The sequence below is a fragment of the Colossoma macropomum genome, unplaced genomic scaffold (genome assembly GCF_904425465.1).
Source record: "Colossoma macropomum unplaced genomic scaffold, Colossoma_macropomum, whole genome shotgun sequence".
Lineage (NCBI taxonomy): Eukaryota > Metazoa > Chordata > Actinopteri > Characiformes > Serrasalmidae > Colossoma > Colossoma macropomum.
In genome coordinates, this window is record NW_023494786.1 from 7,042,100 (window position 1) to 7,055,682 (window position 13,583).

At 39.9% G+C, this 13,583-nt stretch overlaps 1 long non-coding RNA gene across 1 annotated transcript in view; it reads left to right on the forward strand.

Annotated features, from left to right (window-relative positions):
- Positions 1–963: 963 nt before the first annotated feature.
- LOC118799340 overlaps positions 964–13,583 on the forward strand; it is a 42,415-nt gene continuing 29,795 nt past the window's right edge. The window contains exons 1-2 of the long non-coding RNA XR_005006111.1: positions 964–1,042; positions 1,802–1,976. This is a non-coding gene — a long non-coding RNA (uncharacterized LOC118799340). The remainder of the gene's footprint in view (positions 1,043–1,801; positions 1,977–13,583) is intronic.

A 13,583-nucleotide genomic window follows, 5' to 3' on the forward strand; every position in this document is an offset into this window, starting at 1 on the left:
CAATTGAACATCATAATATCGAGCAAAGTCTTGATTGTGCTTATCAGTGACACATGTCTGAGAAAGAGCATGCTTTTTTCATCTCAAAAAGCAACCTTGTTTGCCTCACAGAACAAATAGCAATAGCAAAAGCCTTCTGGGTGTTCAGTTAATAATTGATAGCCCTGTTAGTACTTAACAGTCACAAACTCTTTAACTGCACTTTGGGAAAGCAAGCAGGTCTGGACAAAATCTCTTCTGACAAACAACAGCAATATTTTATATTTTTCACCTTGAATTTTGTGCTGTTGTTGAGCCTTATTAAAAAACATCGCTTCTTATCTGTGAAGAAGAAATTTCTAGCTGAATTATCATATTACTTACATTTACTGGACATTTTATCTGTGCTGTATCTACCGTTGATTTCACTTTCCATACAGGTGCACTTTGTAATTCTACAATTACAGACTGTGGTCTATCTGTTTCTCTGGTCAGGATCCCCCACAGAGCAGGTATTATTTGGGGGGTGGATCATTCTCAGCACTGCAGTAACACTGACGTGGTGGTGGCGTATTAGTGTGTGTTGTGCTGGTACGAGTAGATCACACAGCAGTGCTGCTGGAGTTTTTAAACACTGTGTCCACTCACTGTCCACTCTATTAGACACTCCTACCTTGTTGGTCCATTTTGTAGATGTAAAGTCAAAGACAGTAGCTCATCTGTTGCAGCACAGTTTGTGTTGGTCATCCTCTAGTCCTTCTTCTGTGGTCACAGGACGCTGCCCACAGGACACTGTTGGCTGGATATTTTTGGTTGGTGGACTATTTTCAGTCCAGCAGTGACAGTAAGGTGTTAAAAAACTCCAGCAGCACTGCTGTGTCTGATCCACTTGTACCAGCACAACACACACTAACACACCACCCTCAGGTCAGTGTCACTGCAGGGCTGAGAACGATCCACCATCTAAATAATACCTGCTCTGTGGGGGTGCTGTGGGGGTTCTGACCAGAGAAACAAATGGACCACAACCTGTAGCTGCAGACATTCAGAATGCAACTTCATGGTAGGTGTACCTAAAAAAAAAAAAGTGGCAAATGAGTTTATATTGTAATATTATAAAAATATACAATAACCTACAGTTATATGCTAAAGTTTGGGCGCCCCTGGTCAAATAACATGTTTTTGTTGATTTTCTGAGTGAAAATAACTGAACACATACTCTGCAAAGAACACGTCTGCACGTTTTAATAAAAACAATTACTGTTTACTGTTTGACTTGGGGAGTGCAAACTTTTGCATATGAATGTACATGTGTATTAAGCTGTATTAGCACATAGAGTTTTTTATTGATCCCTTCAGAGTTTTGCACAATGCCCTCTAGTTCATCAATTGCTAAAAATACCTGCTGGCTGATAAATGTAAATTATTAAATTAAAATTTCACAGGCAAAGCTATGTACTAAAAATATGCAAAAATTTGGGTGCTCCTGCCAAATCTTGTTTTGTCGGTTTTCTAAGTGAAAATAAGTGAACACATCCTCCACAGAGAACACACTTCTGCACATTTTCATGCACAATTACTGTTTATTTGCAGAATTAAACATATTGGGATAAGATGTTTAACAGCAAATAAATAGAAATAGAGACTGAGGGTGGGGGGAAGGGAGGGTTATATGACTGTTCACTCCTCTATACTAACAGATAAAGCCATCGTAATGTCAATCATAAACGCATGCTTCTGATAAAGAAAAAAAAACAAGTAGTAGTCCTGGACTGAGCTGAGACCACCCATCAGAATGCAAATGCTTTGATGTGCTTGTCAGCTGATGCAGGAATGGCTGTATCAGAGGTGAGAAGGTCTTGCCAAGGGGATGTTTCTGAGCTGAAAGATGAGGCGAGCAAAGGTGTGCATGGACCCGAAGTCAACAGGAGGACCTGGATCTGGCTGAGATTTGGTGACGGAAAGTGCTGGACCTTGTCTCGTCAAGCATAATTCTGGTAAGGCGGAGTCAGTATCTCTGGACAGAACATTCTGTGGAACCAGTAGCAGAGCAGCTAGCAAACTGCATTAACACAAGGCACTGTGTCATGTTTTAAGTACTCAACAGCAGGAAGTGCTTTGAAGTTAAGTAGTCAGGATGATAGTTAGTAGGAAAAGCTGTGAAAGATGTTTTGGTTGCCATTTCATGCTTTTCTGAGTATATGATCAGTATTGTCTGTACTTAAACAACACTAAACAACCACATTTATCACAAAAAAGACTTATGCCAATTATAGAAGCCTATACACTGTAGACTGGGGTTCAATCCCTGTCCGGGCAAGCACCCTTACCTATACCAATAAGAGTCCTTGGGCAAGACTCCTAACACTGGCTTCGCTTGCATGTGTAAAAAATGAACAAATTGTTAGTCGCTCTGGACAAGAGCGTCTGCCAAATGTTGTAAATGTAATATCAATTTAATCAATTAAATGTGGCAATAATGTTTAGCGAAACATTTTGTCTGTTCCCACTCCAAGACAAAATACAGTGTTTATCTATCATGATGTTTTGCTATATGGCTCATCCTTTATGATAGGCAGAGTTTCTCAAAGTTCTCATGGTGAATCAGTGCATGTTTGATATAATGTTCTTGAGGAGTACAGGGGGAATATTCAGTCATTCTGAATGGAGTGCGTGCAAATGGTCCTCCATAAGATAATGTTAAAACTAAGATGATGTTAAAACTGTAAGATTTGTTTGTTTAAATTGAAAGAAGTAGTATAACTGAGTCAGAAGAAAAAAAACACATTGAAAACCAATTGAAATACACACACTCACACACACATTTTCTAAGCCGCTTGTCCTTCAGGGTTGCGGGGGGAGCTGGAGCCCATCCCAGCAGTCATTGGGCAGAAGGAAGGACACACCCTGGACAGGTCGCCAGTCCATCACAGGGCAGACAGACACACATATACTTTCACATACACCTCGGGGCAATTTAGTGTGTCTAAATGGCCTGACTGCATGTCTTTGGACTGTGAGAGGAAACCGGAGTACCCTGAGGAAACTCACACAGACATGGGGAGAACATGCAAACTCCACACAGAAATGACCCTGGTCGCCCGGCCAGGAACCTAACCCATGCCCTTCTTGCTGTGAGGCGACAGCGCTGCCCGCTGCGCCACTGTGCCGCCCCAAATTGAAATAATTTAAAAATCAGAGGTGTCGGGTTGGAGAGGTTTTAGATCACATCATACATCTTTACATATTACCGTCACACGCATGGGCTCAGAAAGAAAGTCCGGCTCAATGTTTAGGTCTCAAATGTAAACAACATTATACTGACGGAGATATAATGGTAATAGTAGATAATTCACTCACTCACTCTGTTGATTAAGATAAGATATATTTAAAGTACATCGTATTTACTTCTCTCAAGTTAAACTTTCTATCAACGCTGTCGTCATCAAAGCACCTGTATCATAGAAACCTGAATTATCCTAATTTTTGAAACAAAAGAGTTTGATGTAGAATAAAAACACAGCTTAAATTGCAAAATGTATTGCCCATTCCCCAGGCAATACATGGAAACTAAGCTGCAAAAACAGTCTGTTATGAATTGACTGTGTCTGTGACACCTTAAAAACCATGCATTTACATACAGTTGTGTAAGTTTTGGCACCCCAGTCATATTACATTTTGTTGATTTTCTAAGTGAAAATAATTTAACACATCCTCTACAGAGAACACATTTCTGCACATTTGATTAACTGATTTTAACATAAGGGAAAATGACAGGAAATGGGATGTGGCCTGTGCAAAAGTTGTAGCACTTTTTTATATTTTATGTATTTTTTTTATTTATTATTTTTAAAAATGTGCACTAAAATTTGCAGAAAAAGCCATATTTACATTTGTTCCCTGTAGAGGATGTGTTAACTTATTTTCACTTATTTTGCAAACTTTGTATACAACTGTATGTTCGCCTATTCAGTCTACAGTGGTTTAGCCTCACACAGAAGGAGTGTTTCAGCATTGGCTGCTTTTTGAATGAAGCATAATACAGGGCAGCCAATCAGAATAGAAGTCATTTGTATATATCAGTCAAAAAGGGACAGTAACACAAACAGCTTGTCTAATTCTAATGGTTGGAAACTGAATTATGAACCCACACAAACATAAGTGAACCTCTAGGAAAGTAAAATTCAAGTGAAAAAGTAAGACATGGATTTGCTTGTATCCTCATATCCTCAGCAGGTGGCACCACAGTGCACTCTGTAGGGGATTTGACAGTGGACTATGGCCAGCATTATAATACAGGCCTTTGGGAGACATGAAACCAAGCAGTGAGTATTTTTTCTGACTTTGGCCACTCAGGCCAGGAGTGGAGTTGACTTCATGAGCTCAGAGCAGGTGATGGAAAAGAAGAGGAAGAAAACATGACATGTTCAATGTTGACAAGGTTGTAACTATAATTAAACATTAAAAAGCATAAAGACTCTCTTACTCTTCGGAGCACACACTACAGTCACCTACACTGCAGTCAAAATATTTCAATAGTATAAAATACTAAGGAAGAAACCAAGGACAGGCCCTGTGTTATCTATCAATGAGGACCAAGCCTGACAATAAAGTGTCTTCAACGAGGATCAAGTCCACCAAATCTGATTAGCATCAGTAGCAAATAACGGTGGACTAAAGTTCATATTTCCAAGTAATCCTCAGTGGTATTTATCACATCCATTCCTCTTCCCAAACAATAGGTGCTGAACTTACTGAGTGGTCCTCAAATCCAGTCTTGCAGGCCCCTCTGTCTCTGCGCAGTTTCAACTACTCCCTGACGTCTGCATAATTCCCTGCCCCAACACACATCCAGCTCACAAAGAGCTTGATAATGACCTGATGAGCTGGTAAAAAAGACTAAACTTATACAATTGATTAATAACAGAGAAAGCAGTGCGCTTGATTACTCTTGCCTTGTTTTTGAAACAACTGCTAATACTTCAGTGATGGCAGAGGATCAGAGCTGAGCTTCAGCGCAGTTACGCTTGATAGCGGATGAATTAGACAATGGACAATGACGTCCATTCTTTTTCGGGTACAGGGATTACGTGCAGATTGAGGAGAGCTAAGTGGTGAAATAGATGTGGATGCGTCAGTGTTGGAGACCCTTTAAGACGTTGCTCACCAACTTCAACATGTGTCTGTGTCAGAGATAGCAGATAGACATTTTACGAAACTATTCTTTCTAAAACCTTTATCATTATTAATAATTCACGACTGACCATCAACTGTGTGTGCGGACACGGCTGGGCCAGGCAGTTTCTGTGCTGTGGCAGAGTTTGACTGGGCAGCTCCAGATGTTGAGGCTGCAGGGATACCAATAGTGCGGTCAGGCCACTACTAGGCCATTTTTAAATGAACAGAACAAGGAACACAAGACACTGACAGTTGTCGATTCTGCTCATAGGTATATCTTCATTTATTTATTTATGCATCTCTAACCCACTATTTAATACTTTCTCACATTTATATTTCACATTTATGTATTTATTTAATTATACATAACGTACCACTTTACCACCTGGCCTTCTCTCTTGTTTTACTCTACTCAGACTTTTCAGTCCTTCTTGTGACCCAGTGGTTACTTTAACCTAGGAATGAAAATAGGTTCATGTTCCTTTAAGACTATAATGCAACTATGAGAAGTGATGAGCTACTTACTGCCATGGCCGTGACCATAGATATAAACACCTAGATGGCGCGTTGTCTGTTGTTCTCTATCTGAGGCTATCTGAGACGTCTGCGCGTCCGCCATGTTGGAGCGGTCAAGATCCGCCTGTGAACAAATTCACTTGTACTGGGGGATGATGAGTCTCAGGATTAACTTTGCCACAACCTCCTTATTACTCAACCGATTTTCACCAAATTTATTTTGTTATAATCCTCAGACATAGATTAATCTAATTTGCAGGGACAGCTTTTATTTCTTTTACAATTGTGCTAATTAGCCATCCGCACCAACAGCAAATCCATTAATGTGTGTATCACTTCTAATCTTAATACACATAAAAATAAAATAAAGCCCCAAAACACAGTAAGACGGACAAAGCTGAAGTTAGCTTCCAATTTGCCAGCTTCTTGTTCGAATTTTTCCATTCCACCTTAAATGGTGCAGCAGTCACTCTCTGGTGCCTGAAACTGCACCATTTAAGGTGGAATGAGAAAATGCAAACAAGAAGCTGGCTGCACCATTTAATGTGGAATGAGAAAGTTCGAACAAGAAGCTGGCAAATGAGAAGTTGACTTCAGGTTCGTGTAAGAAGGTTCTAAACGTTAATCTACTATGAATATCTACACAAATTAAGAAATGCTATAACTTACCTAGCTGCAAAGCATTAACCATCATTGTAAATAAATAACTACTACATAAAGTTAAAATCCCCTGAATAGACTATAAAATTAAAATAAGCTTAATATAAAACCAGAGAAAAAACAAACACATCAACAGGTTCTTTGTGCATCACCAACCACACGGCCATATCAACACATAAACATCACACAAACAAAACTCATCACACAAACATGAGCGTGGATCACTGCGTTCCCTCCGTTATATAATCCTATCCGACATTCTGAGTGCATTATTCTTGAAATGGTATAACTTTGGACAGTATCTTTCTAAACTGCCGCTCTGTAATGGTACTGAAGGCGGTCCAGCAGCGATGTTGACCGCCCCAAAATGGCGGCGCCGTTGACGTGCCTGGCAGGACACAACGCGGCATCTAGGTATGTACATCTATGGCCGTGACTAGCTATAAGGACACGGAGGTCCGGACCTTAGTGGTTAGAAGGTTTTTTTCTTTTAACTTTCCTCCAATCATGAGATTCAACGTAGAATCTATTATGATAATACAGTCTACTCAGCGGCGCAGTCACAGAATCACAGGCCACCCAATCAAATGGGGGCAGAATATTTATTATGCCGTATTTCTGGAATGATGAAAATTGATTTGTTTTCTGTGAGCGCTGTCAGTGTATTATGGCCCAACAAAACCTTCCGTTCTTTTTGAAACCCTCCAGTTAGTGCTTAACAACCGTTACTATTCGCAATTGCTTCAGTAGGTTAGCTAGCGTTAGCGTTCGTGACTAGCGTGAGGTCCTCAGAAGTTTCTGAAGGGTTTTATGAGATTCAGTGTGAAAAAAGCGATGAAACTACACAGCGAACAGTGACTGGTTCTGTGGTTCGGTTCTAGACTTAACTGCCCGCCCTGTTCGTCTCTACGAGACGCTGCACAGCCCTGAGTACCAGAGTAACTTTGACTTCTTGACATGTTCAGGTGTGCAGCATACATGCTATACGCTAACATATAGTTAACAGTTGGTAAAAATGTAAGCGTTTATGAGCATAATGTACATATTAATGTAAATTTTTCCATATTAATAGAAAATGTAAAGTACGTAATTTTTTTATTTGGACTATTCACAACGTTGCTAGCTAAACCACCAGGCTTCAGTCTAGTTCCAGTAGCTGCTCAGTTTAGGCTACAGCAGGAGTCGCAACCTAAATGTTAAGAAGAGCCATTTTGTCCTTTCAGTAAAAATCTACGGAGCCCCTACGAGGCCGTGGTTAAAAAAAAGAAAGAAAAAGTTAAGGACTTTTTAATGAGAAAAAAAAATGCGTTCCCTCGCAAAATATATGCTTGTCAGAGAGCAAGCAAACGTAAGCAAACGTATCAGGGGTGCCCAACGACATTGAGCTACATTAGAGCTTTGTTTTTTTTTAGCATAGCTCACGTTAAAATCTGTTTTCCCAGCTTCGCCAGTCTGTGCTGAGTTTATTCAGCACTCGATCTCAGTTTCAGTTTGCGGTCACTAATAACATAATCATGTTTGATTTTGAGAAGCGACTCTGTGTCTTTATATTTCAATCCAAGATCAATGTAAATTCAGTGAACTGCTCCATCTCTGAGCTTAAGCAAAGCACAGCTTTTGCAAGCGATTGCAAACCATTTGCATCGTAATGCAAAACATTTGCGAGGGAATGCATTTTATTTGCAAGGGAACGCAAAACACTTGCGAGGGAACCCAATGTCATTAGCTACATTTTTTTTTAACCATGGCCCCTTAGGGGCTCCGTAAAAGTCAAACCATCTTGGTTTTTTCTGTCCATTTTACCATCTTGGCTGTAAATATGTCTCAATTAAATGGAGCCTAAGGCGCTGCAATGTCACTGCTGCACCATTTAAGGTGGAACGGGACAATTCAAACAAGAAGCTGGTGAGTGAGAAACTGACTTCAGCTTTGTGACATTTTAGTGTTTCACAGTTTCTCGTATCAGGAAACCAGCTGGAGTGCTTATAAATGCAAATAAGTCCCTTTGTCTCCAAATTATCCATGTTTGTCTTAAATCTTTCTCTTTGCCTTTTTGTTAGCTACGAGCTAGGCAGGGACTTTTCGGCGTTGCTATGGTGACCTTGGTGGCCAATCTTCAGCGTTAAAACAGGTCAATTAGCAGTCATACCTTAACCCCAGCATTTAAGACCATTTATTGTTAAAACTGTGTTTGAACGATCAGCAGAGCTTTATTTTACTGCAAAGGAGGATTATTTTATTTTCACCTAAAAATCTGATTCTGCTGTGGAGCCACAACGGGGCAGTAAAAGAGCCGCATGGGGCTCTGGCACCTCATGTTGCCGACTCCTGGGCTACAGGCTCCGTAGTTGGCTATATTAGAGATTAGATGTACTACACTGGTGTGAGAACATTCACTGTTAACCACATATTGATGGTATAGTATTGTGTAGCTAACATTATTAAGAAATCAGCAGGTACGTTAGACTGTATTTTGCCTTTTTAACTGTGTTTCCTGTTAGCATTTCCCGTTTGATAGAGACAGCCATTTATAACATGTTTAATGTGTGCTTTTTCAGTAATCAGTGAGGACAGAGATGCAAAAGAGGGAAGCAGGGAGAGAGAGAGAGAGAGAGAGAGACAGACAGACAGACAGACAGAGAGGTAAATTAAATAAAATCAATTTAAAACTATCACTTGATTTAGTGCAAGTTTCAATATGTATTTATAGTTGAAAACAAATATAATAAGTAGTTAAATTATTCATTAAATACACTTAAACTAGGTAGGAGTCAAATCAGTTTATGGAACAGTAATAGCAGTTATTGGAAGAATGGAGGGATGGGGGAAGGAACAGATGAAAGGAAAAGGTGCATAACAGTTATGGATGGGTTAAAAGGGAGAAAAAATTTTGTTAAAAAAGTACTAAAGGAGAAACTTACAGTTGGTGTAATTCTTATATTTGATAATTATTTTATTCACACTGAGACATAGGTCACATTTTTGCAAAATGGACCTCGCTAAAATTCTGATCCTAGTTACAGCCCTGCTTACTGCATTAGCATAGCCCCACCTTTTGTCACATGGGCACTTCACTTGGCCACAGACATTGCGTCACTATGTGAGAGCCAAGATGCAGAGCCACCCATGAGTTTGAATCTTTGGAGTGAGATGACTGTGGATTCATTAAGTTTCTGTGAAAGAGATGCTGTTTTGAAGTCAGACCTATACGGTAGGACGGACTTTGATTGAAGAAACTGCCTTTAAGCAAGATAAATGGAACTTGTTTTTCTTTTTGTCCCACCTGTTTTTAGAACAGCTCTGTTCATTCTTTGCTATAGTGCCAATATTAATAACTAAAGTCAACCAAAGCATCTTAAAGTTCAATTCCTTACGTATGAAAAGCATAAACTCATAAGTATAGATAAGGTAAAACAGTTTGAAAGGGGTTTGTCTTACTTTGTCTCAGTGATTGTTGTGGGAGAAATCACTTTAATTATTTGGTTTTGTTTTTTTTTCTACAAATTGCAAATAGAAACTACGTATAATTTTGTACAAAATACATTCAGAAAAAAAGATCGCACACAATCTGTTAAACTGGCTAATATGCATTTTACGTTATGCATTCTCATCTGATTTATGAGCTCCTAGTCTGACATTTAGCTGTCAGCATTCACCTCACACTTTTGTGACTGTGGTAAGCACAGCAATAGACAAGCGGAGCAGGCAAAAATAAGCATTTGTGGTATTTAATTTTAAAAACATTTTATTTCTGAACTTTTACATCATCCAGTAAATTAAAGTTTTTTCCATCATTCAGGGAGAACGTCAGTCTGTAGCGCTGGTTCTGTTGTATTTTCCCTAAATACGCTCAGCAAGTCAGCTACTTTCGGTCATTCTGCGCAGTTTGCTCCCTGTAACCACTCCTCTTTCTCAGCCCATTAGACAGCACCTCTCCGCTTCAGTATTGTTCATTCCTGAGGACAGAAAAATAATCCCTGAGTACTAGCTAACGCTAAACTGAACGCTACTAAACAGTGAACAGCCAATATTTTAAAATGGACTCTCTCGTTTTGAAGAGCCGACATGTTTACACAGCTAGCGCGTTACCTAAGCAAACTAACGTTGGCTTCACCTAGCTAGCTAGCTAACGAGTTACAAGCGCAGCCTGTCAATTCGCCTTAGAGAGGTGAACTGCCAGAATTTCACCACGAGAACAATTTCTAGAGATCTACAAACACAAATATGTTCAATACATTATACAAATACAACAACCAATCCAAACAGTAAAGTCAGAAGTCAAGAAATAACTTATATTTGTGAACTCCTCAGTCGGCAGAAACGGCCGCTTCGTCCGCCATGTTTATCAAACTGAAGCCATGGAACTCTTGGCTAGTGAGCAGGTGAACAGTATTGTGGGATTGCCTTCGCTGAGAAGGATACATGCGATGCTGCCTTCAGATTTGGTCAAAATAAGGCACCTTAGAAGGCAGCTACCTTATGCTGCCTTCCGAATGTGACAGCCTTCGTCTCAGGAGCACGCAAATGCTTCTTTAAAATGCTGCCTACTCACAGCTTATTTGACAGCTGCCCCCCAATTGGAACGCACCAAATGTGTGGTTGAACAACCCCCTCACTTACATTTTAACAAAACCAGCTGCATGCAAGCAGTAGGGATGTGTTGCCAAAATGTCTCCATATGATTTTGGCATCAGGTACATTCCAGACCATAAGGATGTTGTTACTGACACACTAGTAAAGACCCATTTATGAGACCAAGTGCATTACATCACCTTAACAGGATCTCTTATCAAGAATTGCTTGCTAAGGCTGCAGTTATCTAAGCGCATAGAGTGCAGTGTGTGTTCCAGTGGTCAAACCATCCATTTAAAGCTAGAATTGGAAGTGTGGTAAGGGTAGCATTGGTAACATCAAATTGTCAAACAGCTAAAGAGAACTTATCTGTCTTATAGTGGGATGATGAGGGAGAAGCCCCTAATAAAGATATCATAGCTATGAAATGGTAGCAGTGTTACTGCTGAGGATTTGGCACAAGCTAACAATGATGAAGGAGTACTCTAAAACAGGGGTTGCCAATCTCAATCCTGAAGACCCAACACTGTACATTTTTGTGCTTTGTCTCATTCAGCTTGCCTACTTCAACTCATTAACTAATTACCAAGCACCTTACTTGCTGGATCAAGTGCATAGAGTAGGGAAAAAACAAAAAAGGTAAAGAGCATAGGCTCACCAGGACTGGGAATGGGAACCCCTGCTCTTCAAAACAACTAAGGATGTGCGATCAAAGAAGTCCTCCTAGTATGTCATCTTGAAATCATTGGTAACAAATGTTTTACAGGGCCTTTTTGATGAGACTGGCCACCCAATTAGAGACAATTATAATTGGTAAGGCAGAGTTTTTTCGTGCCATGGTCTAGAAAGAGATGTGAGTGATTTTGTAAAGTGTTGCAGGATATGTGTTCGCAGCAAACCAAAGCGTGAAGCGAGGGGACCACTGAACAACACTGGGCCTCATTCACCAACATTTTAAGTTTTTTCTTAAAATTGTTCTTGAGAAAGGTCCTAAGAAGACACTGGACACAGAGACAGGAAAAACTGGGAGGCAGAGTAGAGAATTGAGGGGATAGTTGAGCAGGGAACTTGCTGTGAAGCATGATAATGATCTCTCTTGGCAAGAGTGGTTGCTATATGCTGTAAATTATATTTTCATACATATTAATGTGGCCCTTTTTTCAATTGAGCCCCTTCCTCCTGAACTGTCCTACCTAAAATACAATTTCATTTTGCTTAAGGATGGGTCTGAATTTTTGAATATTCAAATAATCATGAAGTGTAGAAAATAGTCCTCACCCATGTTTCAAGCATTCATTAATGACACTATCAGAGACATGATAGGGTGAAAAGGGAGGCACTGGCTGGGGCCAGCTTGAGTAATTTCTGGTAATGACAGGCCATAAGAACTTTGGAATATTTTAGAATGACAAAGAGACTAAAGCCTCAGCGAGCAAGGTTTTTTCACTCTCTTTGACTTCATCTTTTACTTTTGACTTAGCAGAAAAAAAATGTAATTTCATGTCTACCTACTCAAGCCACTGATTCCTGGTCCCCTGGCTGATTTATGTAACAAAATTGCCACTCCTCTAGCTTCACCACAAAGTGAAGAGTTATGGGCCAATCCATCCAACCCTGATCTTTGAGTTTTCATAATTTTTCAAAAGCATTTCTTGAAGAATGAACACTTGAGCTCCAAGATTTTGAAGGTGTTGAAAATTTCCTAAACCCTTGCAATTTCAACTAATACATCTGAACGGCCTTATATCTATCTTGTAATGACTGAATAATAGTGGGCTAATGGAAATAAAAGTGAAATATTAATATAAATGTCCTATCCAAACTATATAAAGCTTGATATTTACAGTGACTGACCTAAAATTATGAGAAACAAAAATGTAAAAAGAGATGCATTGACAATGTCTACAAACCCAGAACAAACAACTCCATAGCAGCTTCCTATGAATTCAGAAATGTTATATTAGAGAAATTATGGCAATGGAGTATCAGAAGAAATAAGTATAGTATTTCAACATATAGACAAGGACTCACAACTGACCAGTCTGCGTGAGACTGTTTTTTCAGTTCCACTCCCACGACATTTTAGCCCACTCCCACAGAAAATCGTAATCATTTCTCCCGCTCCCGCCTGCAAATGTAACGATTTGTCCTGCTCCCGCCCTCGCAGTCCTGCGCACATCCAATATCTGACACAGTCTAATCACAAATACATTATCCTCTGCTGATATAACACGGGAGTCATGATCACCAGGCTCACTGAGTGTAACTTCACCAAACGTCATTTATTCACCATTTAAACACAGAGCAGGAATTAAACCACTGAGCGGTTATTTTTTGGTGTTTTTTTGGGCAGCTGTAGCCATCTGACTGAAGGCTCCACCATCTCTCTAACACATGATTCACACATGCTGCCTTTGTGTTGGCAGAGACAGTTACACAGACATTCCTGTTTTCAGACGAATAAAAGGCGCTGCAGTATGGTGTCTGAGACTCTGCTGCTTTGCCCGCCAGTTTGAAAGTACTGACCACTTAACATGGATTCCGAAGTGATAAACAAGCCTTTTATGTTGCTCACACCGCGCAGAAGCAGTATGTGTAAATCAGACCTATGAGAATTTGTATGTTGTTCACATGATTGGCTGCTTGAGGATGACTTTATTTGTTCTAACCTTTTTACT